We start from the raw sequence: 13,139 nt of genomic DNA on the forward strand, positions 1-13,139 counted from the left end.
CTTGACAGTAAGTACTTCTATCTAGTTTGGATTCAGTTTCAGTTTGTTTTTCCTCAGCTGGCCCATTATCTCTTCAGGCATTCCTCCACAGAACATGCATTATCCTTAATTGCTTTTAATAAAGGTATGGAGAAACGTATTGAATGTCATTAGCATACTGACAGCATCCTGCCCAGTAGCTCCAGATAATCTCTCCCAGTGGTTTCATGTAGATGTTAAACAATATTGAGGATAGAATAGCACCTTTAGACAATCTATTCAAGTAATTAATTAAAGTGTATTTGTTGTGAATAAAAACAAGATTCTGATTAATTGGGTGATTGATTTTTAATGGTTATATTTAATTCAAGAATTATTTTTTTAAAAAAAAAATCTGAGATGGCAGGTATTAGTTGAGAATAAGCATTCCTGACCCACTCAAGTGAAAATGTCTTTTTTTTTTTGTAGAGGCCTAAATAACAAGCCATGAAATCTAATTATTGAATAGCTCTAATGTGCACTACACTGAATCAAGTGAGTTTTCAGCACACATGCATGAGAGAAGGCACAGTAGTAGGAAAGATAATAGAATCTCACAAGACACAGCCTAATTGCTGAGATCATTAACATAAATGCAGTAGGTGATTTAAGCCAATCATTTCCTGCCTTTTAACTTCGGAACATTTTCTATATGAATTTTCTAAAATGAACTCCTATATTTCTTCCACAAAATGTCAGTACATTGTAGCGAGATCAAGGTCATGCTGAGCCTAACTAAGCACATCTAACAATATGATGCAAGAATGTGTTTCTGGTATTCTGGAAACTATCAGGAAGGTTTTCGCCATGTTTACTAGTCATTTCACAGATGGCTGTCCAAGAAGACTAAAGACTGTAGATGTTTAGCCTGCTCATATAGATACAAAAGTAGCAGGGAACATGTGCCTACGCAAAAGCCTCCTTTCCCTCTTAGATTTTCTTGCATTGAGCAGATAAACCTAAAGAGAGCTTTTAGTTGCTTGAATGCACTGTTAGACCCTAAGAGCCAAGTTCCCCTAAGAAATAGCCTCCCGTGTTTTCTCGGAAGTGTCCTAAGATGCTTTCAAGACAGTGGGAGGATGGAGCCCCGCCGGAAATAGCCCTGTGACATGTGATGGGCTCCATCTGGCTCCATCGTTATCAGAACCTCAAAATCGAACTGCAAAGGCTCTGGCAGAAACCAGTACAGGTGGTCCCAGTGGTCATTGGCACACTGGGTGCCGTGCTAAAAGATCTCAGCTGGCATTTGGAAACAATAAACATTGACAAAATCACAATCTGTCAATTGGAAAAGGCCACCTTACTTGGATCTGCGTGCATCATTCAAAAATACATCACACAGTCCTAGATGCTTGGGAAGTGTTCAACTTGTGATTTTGCGATACGAAATCCAGCATATATATCTCGTTTTCTGTGACATACTGTGTTTTTGTGTTTGCCATCATGTTGGTCCCACAATCCTTGCCATTGATCATGGTACCAATGGGTCCTGGAAGCTGATGTCTAAAATCTCTAGACCACCAAAGTTTCCCATCCCTGGAGTAGAGCAACTAAAATAAAAAGATGCAAGTACATCATAACTGACTTATACTTCAACAATTTAAATAGATCCGCTCTAATGAACAAGTCTGAATCCATTTATTAATATTTATCTTCATCAAGTGGTAGTGACAGACATTATCCTTTTTTAAGGTAGCAAAAACCGGTTCTTTTATTCAGAATTGAGTGAGCACATGTCTTTTTCTGTAATGTACTTGAACCAGTTCATTCTTCACCATAGAGAGACGTATTTAAGTATAAGAATGCAAAATAAATTACAGCAGGGTATAAATTAGAATCTGAACCAGTTATGAGACCGTGAAACATGGACCATATGTCTTAAGAGTATAGCATATGGTTTTGTGGAGAAAATGTTATACACACTATAATTGGTATGATTTGTTCAACTGTTTTTCATCTATGTCAACTGAACAAAGAAATACACTCAAGATTCTGCTAGAGTGAATCTGCCATAGTTAATCAATGGCTATAAGAAAGGAATGGAGTCTATAAACAGATTAATATTGAGTACATTTTCTTTCCTGTATGCTGTAGGGCTGATTTCTTTTTATTTGGCTTTTTGCGCCCTCTTGCCCCCTCTTTGGAGAAGGGAAGAATCTTGTGAAATGTCAGAGACTGTCAGAACAAAACTAATGCTGGATAATGGTTAATCTTTCCATTTATTTTGGGACATCTGCTAAGGAAAGTTAACCCTGAATGATGAGGTAGAGTATGACCAAGCATGGACAAAAATAAGGGACTTTATCCAGATTTACATGGCAAATCCTCTTCTGTGCATATTTGTGAGTTCTCCCATTGGAGTCCTAGTTGGGTGCTTGGGCAGATCAAACACCACTGCATTGCAAGGCCAAAAAGAGCTGTCCTTGGGGTCAAAGTTAACCCTGCTCTTGAAACCAGGGGCAGGAGAAGGCTCTTGGCACTCTTGCCTATGCTCAAACTTTAGCCTCAGTGGAATCCTGATGTGTACCATCTCTTCTATCACTCAGAAATGAAGATAGGATAAGGGATAAGCAATGAGCAATGCTGGGGGGGGGGGTGTTGCAAGGAAGGGAGAAATCTATAGGCATTCTTTTGCCCAGTGCAAGAAGCACACATGTACATGGCAGCAGCCCCAGCAGCATAAGGGTCCCAGATGTGAAAGGCCCTGGGGCATTTGCTCCAATGCTCCATTGAGTGTACAGCCTTGGAAGTATTACAGGATGCCTAGAGTATATTTGGGGAATGCAAGAAATGGAAAGTGTGGGAAGTCTTGTGAACCAATGAAAATTCATTTGTTAGATGAATCTTATTAATTGGTAAATAATACTGGTCAATATTTAAAACCAAATGCACAACTCTTTTCAAAACTCCAAAAACAACAGTAAATCTTTAAGCAATGTACCAACTTGTCTATTATCAAAAGGTATGTCATAAATTTTGTGAAAAGAATTTTTCAAATGTATTCTCTTGGTGGCAGTATTGGAGAGCAGATGCAATACAAACTTTTCCTCTGTGTGGCATCTTTACTCTGATGGTGCTAAAAAGACTACTATATTATCTGAGTAAATATAAAAGGGACCTTTTGGGAGATTTTATCATGCTTTGGAACTTATAAAATGGAGGTATTTCTGCTCTGGAGAATCAACATCCAACATATATAGAAAAGGAGTGTACTGTTCTTGGTCAATTTGTTATCTTCCAACTTTCCCCATTTACCAAGGACAATGTCGGTTAGTCCTCCACCCCCACTTTTCCAGCTTGTTTTAAAATGTCCCATTTTTTCTCCTCCTGTCACTTCCCTCCTTTGTTCTTGGCTTACTTCAGTTTCTACAACTGGAATTCAAACTACAGAAATAATTCATACTCAATTACCTCAGCAGGAAGAAGAGGAAAAAGTAGAATATTGCCTTTCTCAATAGACTGATGACCTCATTACATGACAATTTTTAGCATCCTAGGATGCTGCTGTCCCAGTAGAGTGATGGAACTCCACACTGCCCATCACATGGTGTAGTCTCACTTCCAGCGGTGCTCCGTTGCTCAACTGGGGAGGTAGCATGCTAGGACCCTGCACCGCCAAGACAGCAGCCTCCCTGTGTTCCATTTGGCACAACAGGGCTAATGCAGGGGCAAGCCACATAGCGACACTTCCCCTGTGTGATAGGGAAGTGTTGCTGCTGGCTGGCTGGGCAGGTTGCTGGGATTGCCCCGCTGCCTCGCTGATTTGCCATGGAGGTCCTCATGACATGTGATGAAGTCCTCGGTCAAAAACAAATGGCTATAGCTTTTCCTAGCTTGTGTTTTCTAACCCCTTAGTAAATTTTTCCATTTTGACCAAACTGTGATGTAGCCTAGCATGTTTTGGTTTTCATATTTGAAGTACCAATGTCCCCTTGAAAATCATTTATGGGAGTAGCTTTATTTGCTTGCCTACTACCAGATGATGAAGACATATTGCCATTGAGCAGTGCTTGTGATTTCAGCTTCTGGTAGGATGACCTGAAAATGAAATAACAGCACACTTTGACTTGAGCTTCTGGTCCAACCTTCATGTGACTCCAACAGTCATAATTCTGACACCTTTTTTCCTAGTAAAGCTCAGCACTTTATATCTAGTATTATACATGCTTACTATAGAATTTTATTTAAAATGTATTTTAATGAATTCATAAATGTAGTTTCAATTGTCACTTGAGGGGAAATATATTTGCTTAAACTATAGCAGTAAAGATTGAAATGAAGACTTGATTTCTCTGCCTGGAAGAACAAGACCTAAATTAGTAGAAGTATAGAAACAGAGTTGGAAGAGACCACAGAGTTATCTTGTCCAGCACTTTGCCATGCAGGAGCACGCAATGAAAGCAGTAGCATATTTCTATGCAACACTGCCTTCACTATGCAACACGCATTTTGTTCCTGGGTTATAAATGTCATTTCCTAATTGGTTCCATTATAAATACATGGAAAACGTTTATTGAACTGCACAAAAACCCCTTTGGTTTTGCGGGACATTCTGCAGCACTTTTTTTTTTTGGTAGTTTTTCAATGAATATCTTATTAAGTCTCAACCAATTCAACATAGTTTGTGGCAGCCAAAAACAGATGTTTCTGGAGTATAACTACTTTCAAAGTAAGTACCACATAATTAAACAGGAATAACACTTTCAAATCAGGAACAGACATTATCAAATTTTGTTACATGGTACAGGGTGACAAAGACTAGCAGACTGAGTGTAATTGATCTTGTGGGTATTCACAGAGAAGGGATGGGCAAAAGTTGTCGATTCAGCGTCCAATCTTTTGTCCCTGTACAGACTGATAGAACTGGTGAAAATGTAGCAAGGTGAGGGACTAAAAATGTCCAGACGTTCACTTTTGGTTTTGAAAATAATGGGTTTTTATTATGTTAATGTTAGAGTACTCTTCAACTATCTAACCTGTTACTACTGCACACAGTGAGGCATTCTTCACTCTTCAGTGCTAAGCACTGTTGCATTTCTAGCAATTAAACACTGCAGAGAAGTCTTGCATTGAATTTCAAAGGTAAATTGCCACTCCCAGATTCTTTCAAGAGGTATACTTCACTAATTTTGCCAGAAAAAAATAGCTCTCTTGGGAGCCAGGGTTACAGAAGTTGTCTTGGATGCTTCATGGAGACACTTTGCTTCTCTCCAAATTACAGCAAGGATAACAAGACTAGAATAAAACAGTTTACATTTTAAAAACACTGCTTCTTAAACTGTGGGTTCCGACCTCATATGGGGTCCCCTTAGCTCGTATTGGGCTCCTGAAAAATTTGGCAACAGTAAACGTTTTCTGAACGTCAACTAGTGGCTGTTTGACATTTACAGGAATCTGTTGTGCAGTGTTTACAATGGACTCTGCAGAAGATACTTCAGGAAAATCAGTCTGTTTATCAAGCCTAGCAAATGCTGATTTGTTATCATTAATTGTTTGATTTTTATATACCTATATACCCAGAGTCACATAAACATTTCTCAAACCAAAAGGGATTTTGAGTGGTAAAGTTTAAGATGCCCTGATTTAAAAGATGTGTTTATGATTGATTTTTTTACACTACCTTTCACCCTGAGCAGAGGAATGCTTATTCTGTCATTGCCTACTTGCTTACAAAATTTCACTGGAAAGATGGGAGTCCTGTTTTCATTGTGTTTCGTTTTTAATCGTCCTATGATTTCTTGTTCTTTCCCATCAAATGAGCTTCAATTGATGGTGGCTTTATGAATAAGAGACCTCCAGAAAATATTAATGTTAGTACTAATCCTCCTGCTCAAGTCACAAAATTATGTTTCCTGCCCAAAAACATCCCCATGCAAATGTTGTGCATACTGAGTTCCAAATTGCAGATAAGCTTTGAAAAGTGCACAGGTTTTGAAAACTTTCTCACAGCAGGAAGAAAATGGGTAAAATTACTCATTGCTTCCTTCAGGAAGAAATTTAATGAAGAATTATATCCCTAGTGTAAACTCACCTGCCTGCCATTGAAGAAACCTGAACAACTTCAGTTGCTGCTAAAGGGACTGAAAATTGCCCATTTACCTAACCCAAAGGGGCAACATATTTATGCACTGATTTATTAGAGACAGGGAAAGAAGAGAGTTCTCACATTTTTCTTCCAATGAGTTTAGTACAATGTACATGATTCTCATCCTCCACACTATTACCTGAGACTCCTAAGGAACCACCAACAGAATGAAAAACTGCTGGTGACTTTCTACCACTGTGCTATAGAGAGTGCCCTAACATACTGCATCTGTGCATGGTTTGGTGGCTGCACAGGGGCAGATAGGAGGGCACTCCAAAAGGTCACCACTTTTGCAGAGCGAATCATTGGTTGCCCTCTCCCCTCTTTGGAAGAACTTTATCATTCCCACTGCATTACAACAATAACAACATCAACAATAACAAGTACAACAACAACAACAAAACTTTATTTGTATTCCGCCCTATCTCCCTGAGGGGATTCAAGGCGGATTCCAACATAACAATGGCAAACATTCAACACCTTTGTAAAACACACAAATACTAACATAAAATCCCAGAGAAACGCTGCATATGAAAATAACATTAAAACCTGTCATCAAGGTAAAGTCTAACATCAGTAAATTAAACCTAACATCATTAAATTAAACTACACGTGGTCAAACAAAATTATATAATAGCATAAAATCTAAACTAACATCCACATTAAGAAAGCTCAAAGCATTCTTGGGGATCCATCTCACCCAGCATATTCTTTTTTAAAATTATTGCCATCTGACAGACAGTACAGCATGACAAAGACAAGGACAACCAGATTGAGGGACAGCTTTTGTCCTAGAACTGTGGCTATGTTGAACTCTGTGATTTTGCAATGATGTGGCATTGGGGGATGTGTGGTGGGGGGTGGGGTGGAGGGATGGGTGTGTTGTTTTGTGGTGCTTGCAGGGGAAGGCATGTAATTTCATTGTGCAATAGCACAATGACAAATAAAGTTATTTTATTCTAGTCTGTTCTTGCAACAAGCTTCTTGGCTGAGGGAGAGTGACTTGTCAAGGCCAGCGTTCCAAGTTTGATGAGATGTAAACTCTGATTGTCCAATCCAATCAACTGTAACTACTATGTTTTAGTGTTGGATTTATTCTTTTTAGATTTGGTATGGGTCCTTAGTGAACTTTTAAATTTTAATATATGCATTTTTATATCACTGTGGGATATCTAGTTTGTATGACTTTAGAGTGTGAGTTGCAATAATTGTTCAATTAATTTGAAAATCTTGTTTTCATTTTGTAACTTCCCTAATAGTGCTGTAAGCCACTTTGAATGTGATTATACCACAGAGAAGCACAACACAAACAGACATGGCAACAATGAAATATGGCTGTATGACCTATGCAGAACAGATACAATTTGCTTTGTGTGTGCTTTTATGTGGCACTTATTTTCAAATATATCATGCTACTGTGTTTAAGCCACATGTAACTTGGGGCATTTACACTACAGAATTTGTGCCATCTGGCACCACCTAAACTGCCATGGCTCAGTGCTATGGAATCATGGGAGTTGTTGTTTTACAAGGTCTTTAGCTTTCTCTGCCAAAGGGCGCTGGTGCCTCACCAAACTACATGTCTCTTGATTGATTAGCATTGAGCTATGGCAGTTGATTTGGTGTCAAATTGCAAATATAGTGAAGATACACTATTTGTGTGTGAATTTGTCTGTTCAACTGCAATCTAAAATACAACAATACATTGTGAGGATCTCATTGTATGAAGATTATTCTTTTACATATAAATTGGATTCTTTAGACTCACCTTCACCTTCAGCATTTGGAATACTAAGAAAGTATGTGCAGAGGATGAGTTCAATAGCCCCACTCCCTCATACAGACTTCCCATGTGCAGAAAATAGTGCTTGACTTAAGACTGAAGAATGTTGGTGCACACTACAGAGAGAGAGAGAGAGAGAGAGAGAGAGAGAGACATGTGCCTCATGTGCCACCAGTCATATGTTAAGGATCTTCAACAAAGATGTCAGCATTATTTCCTTATAACAGTCTGAATTACCATTCCTGCCAATGAATTATAGATTTCTGACACCAGCCCAACAATTTTGCTGTTTGAGGCAGACCAATAAATGGCACTTTCCAGTCACCTAGTCAGGATGCATAGTACCCCAAAACAAGGCAGAAAATCCCAAAAGCACTTTTCTCCTTGTCTGGCAGTAAATGTGTAATAGCAACAAAGGAAGTAACTAAGATTTTTTGCCTATCCATGAAATGCGGAGTTTGTTGCCTAAGAGTTCACCTATCCTTAGAATTAATCCAATTTGACACCACTTCAAATGGCATGGCGCAGTGCTATGGAATCATGGTATTTGTAGGTAGTTTGGTGAGGTGCCAGCACTATTTGTCAGAGGAGGCAAAAGACCTTGTAAAACTATGGCTGCCTTGATTCCATAACATTGAGCCATGGCAGTTTTAAAAAGTGCCAAACCACATTAAATCTATAGTGTAGATGCACCCTAAGGAGTCCCCGGTGGTACAGTGGGTTAAACCCTTGTGCCGGCAGGACTGAAGACCGACAGGTTGCAGGTTAGAATCTGAGGAGAGCACGGATGAACTCGCTCTGTCAGCTCCAGCCTCCTCATGCGGGGACATGAGAGAAGCCTCCCACAAAGATGGTAAAACATTTTTTTAAAACCATCAAGGCGTCCCCTGGGCAACGTCCTTGCAGACTACCAATTCTCTCACACCAGAAGTGACTTGCAGTATCTCAAGTTGCTCCTGACACGGAAAAAAACCCTTCTAAGATAGCTGTCTTACTTCCTAATTAGTAGGACAGGCCCTGTCCATTTCTGTAGCATGTGTGAAATGATGTTCCACATGAGGATATACCCCTTAGCCCTTTCCATTGTTTTATATGCATACAGAATTTACATATGTTGTGAATGGTGCTTATAGGAGGCATTTCCACATAGGCATCTATCAGACTCTTGACTACATACTTTTTAAATGTGTATGACTATGAATAATACAATCTGTTAAACCTTTTTATAAAATAAAGGATATTTATTTTAAAATTGTAATGCACTCACAATACACATATGTATACACATATATAGACAACCCACCACCCAGATACAATTACCCCTCAGCCCACCCCCTGTGCAACCCACCACCTTGACTGCCGATACTGATTTAAGCAGAGTTTATGCATAGTTTATTTAATCCTCTGTACTTCTAGATCAATAAATTCCTCTTGTTTCGGAAAAACTAAATTTGAGAATGGATCCCAAAATTCTCCGGCTAGTAAGCCACACTGGCCTGAAGGGTTCTAGAGGTTGCAGTCCAAGAAGTAATTTCTCCAGGCTCTGGGAGAGTGTTTTCTCCTGTTTCCTTGGAACGCTATCATCCATGTGTCAGACTGCTTCTAAAAAGTTATTTTTATAGGTTGACTAAAACCCTCAGACACCATTTCAGCTTCAGTGAAGTCATGCACTACCCAAACGATACTCCTGCTAAGAGACTCTAATGAGGTGAAAGTAATGCAGTGAAAAAAATAGAAGGGGACAGGTGTTTTATTAGTGAGAAGATTCTAGCCTTTATGTGCATATGCAAGACACCAAATCCTTCAGGCTAAATTAATAAATGAATAAAATTACAAGCTTGCTTAAATCCCAGTGTCAATACGTTGTAATGTTTCTAATTTTGGAGATGATAACTTTAGAATGGATTATGACCAAAACATGATAGGTTGTATGTCATCCTTGAAGACGAGCTTACATTTCATAATATGATCCCTGACTTTAAAAAAATTGCTTGGGTACCAAGCGTTGGATGACTGGATCATTTTGGCAGGAAACAGGACACAGTACCGGTGCCCTTATTTCTAAAGGCAAAACAAAGGCAATTATCAGCATTCTGCCCTTCTCATAGTACTAAGGAGTGACCCTAATGGAAAGCTGTTTATAAGGAAGTATGTAGCTCATGTTAAAAATCCAGATGAGGAACTGCAGAGAACATCATGTGCTTTTCTATTTAAATGTTTGCAATACTGATGGATGAAAACAGTCCACCCCACAGCTGTGACTACATTAAAATACATTAAGGGATGCTGCTAGAACATGGCCATACAGCTCAGAAACCACACAACACTCCAGTGATTCTGGCCCTGAAAGGCTTTGACAATACATTCAAAGATTCTGCCTAAACTGAAAAGAGAACTCAAAAACATTGCTCTCCTTCTAATGCAACTCTCACAATCTCCAATTCATGCTGGCTGGGGATTTGGGGAGGAGTAGTCCCCCAAAGTATTGTTTCAAAGCTTTGATCACAAAGTACTATTAATGAATAATATAGTCAGAGTGAAAATGCAAAAACTATCTCAGGCTGTATCCACACTACAGAATGGTAGCAATTTGACACTACATTAATTGCCATGCTCAATGCTATTCAATTCTGGGATTTGTAGTTTTATGACATACTAGCCGTCCCCTGCCACGCATTGCTGTGGCCCAGTCTGTGTATATGTGTTTTGTGTGTGTATGTATGTGTATATGTATGTGTATATCCCCCTCGATGGACTGTCACCTTGTCGTGGTGAGGGGGCTTGCGTGTTCCGATGAACCTGTGGGCACAACAACTGGAGTCCTGCACTCCCAGGAGTGGCCGCGGGGGAGGTCCCAGACCAAGCACAGTCCGAAGACCCAAAGACCTCAACGGCGGAGCAGGCGGAGGATAACATGGCACATGTTACAACGGCTGCGAAGGCGGATGAAGGCTGCAACAGACTGAGAAGCCACGGTCATTGTGTTAAACTACATCACCAGTGGAACCTCATCTGTGAAGACTGTGTGTTGTTCAGTTGTGCACTGACCTCCACACATTAAAAAAACCCACGCACAGGCGTCTTCCAAAGAAAATAAAAACAAACCAACCAAAGTCCCATGGCGATCAGCGAGTGGCGACAGGGGCAGGACTGTGAAATCTGGAAGCCCCTAGTCACAGACTGGCACATGGGCGGTGGGTACGGACTCAGTCGTTCTACCTCAAGGTCTGAGGCAGTTGAGTAGTTCGGCAGCTGTATCCACGACTGAGCAGCCCTATTGAGGACCCACTCTGCTCACCCCACACGGGGAGGGGGCTAGAAAAGGTGCCCTAAACATAGTCTGCCTCTCTCATCCCTGACTGGACTGCCGCATCCAGTGGGGTCACCATCCTGCGGCCAAAAAAGAAAAATGAACTTCGGTACGTGGAACGTACGGACACTGATGGACAACAGTGACAGTGAACGCCCCGAACGCAGAACTGCCATCATCGCAAGGGAGCTGGGACGCTTTAACATCGACATAGCAGCCCTTCAGGAGACCCGGAGAGCAGGAGAGGGACAGCTGAAAGAAGAAAAAGGAGGCTACACCTTCTTCTGGAAAGGACTGCCCGAAGAAGACCAAAGAATGCACGGAGTTGGCTTCGCTATAAGAAATGATCTGATGAAACATCTGCCCGAAGCACCCACTGGCATCAACGAGCGACTCTCCACCCTCCGAATTGATCTTGCCAAAAACCAACGGGCAACCATCATAAGTGCCTATGCACCAACACTAGATGCTGATGAAGACATCAAGGAGAAATTCTACTATCAGCTGGACACTGTCCTATCGGGGATACCTAAGGAGGACAAAATCATTCTCCTGGGGGACTTCAATGCAAGAGTCGGGCGAGACTTCGACCTGTGGCCAGGCACCATAGGAAAAGACGGGGTTGGAAACAGCAACTCGAATGGCATCCTGCTTCTCACCAAATGTGCGGAGCACAACCTTGTCATCACCAACACGCTCTTCCGCCAGAAAAACAAGTTCAAGACATCATGGAAGCACCCCCGGTCAAAGCATTGGCACCTCTTAGACTATGTAATCACACGTGCCAGAGACCGCCGTGAGGTGCTCCTCACAAGAGCCATGACAGGTGCTGATGACTGCTGGACCGACCACAGGCTAATCCGATCCACGATGGCTATCAAGATCGCCCGCAAGCGCAGACTCCAAGGAAGAAAGACAAGGTGCAAAATGAACACCCAAGCCCTTCAGGAGCCCTCCAGGCGAGCCCATCTCCAAACAGCACTCAAGGACCATCTACCCACAGTACACCCCGAAAATGTTGAGGAACATTGGAACAAACTGAAGACCTCCATCATCCTAGCCTGCGAAGAAACTATTGGATACCAAGCCAAGAAACATCAAGACTGGTTTGACGAAAATGACATCGAGATCCAACAGCTAATCGACAAGAAAAGGAAAGCCTTCCAAGCATGGCAGAGAGACATCAACTGTGCTGCTAAGAAAAAGATCTACGCCAGTGCAAAAGCTGAGGTCCAAAGAAGGACAAGAGAACTCAAGAACATCTGGTGGACAAAGAAGGCTGAAGAAATCCAACACCTGGCAGATACCCATAATGCTCAAGGATTTTTCAAAGCCACAAAGGTCATCTATGGGCCAAGAAACCATGGCATACAGCCTCTACGCTCATCAGATGGAACCAAACTCCTGAAGGACCAAAAGTCAATTGCACTACGTTGGAAAGAACACTACCAAAGCCTCCTAAACCGCAGCTCCAGTGTGGCCGAAGAGGTCCTCTCACAAATCCCGCAACAACAAACCAGGGATGAGCTTGCAGCACTGCCTAGTTTGGAAGAAGTCAGCAATGCCATCAGCCAACAAAAGAACAACAAAGCCAGCGGACCGGATGGGATCCCTGCTGAAATCTTTAAAGAGGGAGGACCTGAGCTGACACACCAACTCCACCAGCTCATAGAAAAAGTGTGGGTGACCGAGAAAATCCCAGCAGACTTCAAGGATGCCACCATCATCACCCTCTTCAAGAAAGGGGAAAGAACAGACTGCGGAAACTATCGAGGTATCTCCCTTCTAACCTCTGCTGGAAAAATCCTCGCAAGAATCCTTGCAAACCGCCTTCTGCCCCTCTCAGAAGACACCCTCCCAGAATCCCAGAACGGCTTCCGCCCCTCCAGAGGAACTGTGGACATGATCTTCACTGCACGACAGCTCCAAGAAAAATGCAGAGA

This window comes from Anolis sagrei, chromosome 3, assembly GCF_037176765.1.
Source record: "Anolis sagrei isolate rAnoSag1 chromosome 3, rAnoSag1.mat, whole genome shotgun sequence".
NCBI lineage: Eukaryota > Metazoa > Chordata > Lepidosauria > Squamata > Dactyloidae > Anolis > Anolis sagrei.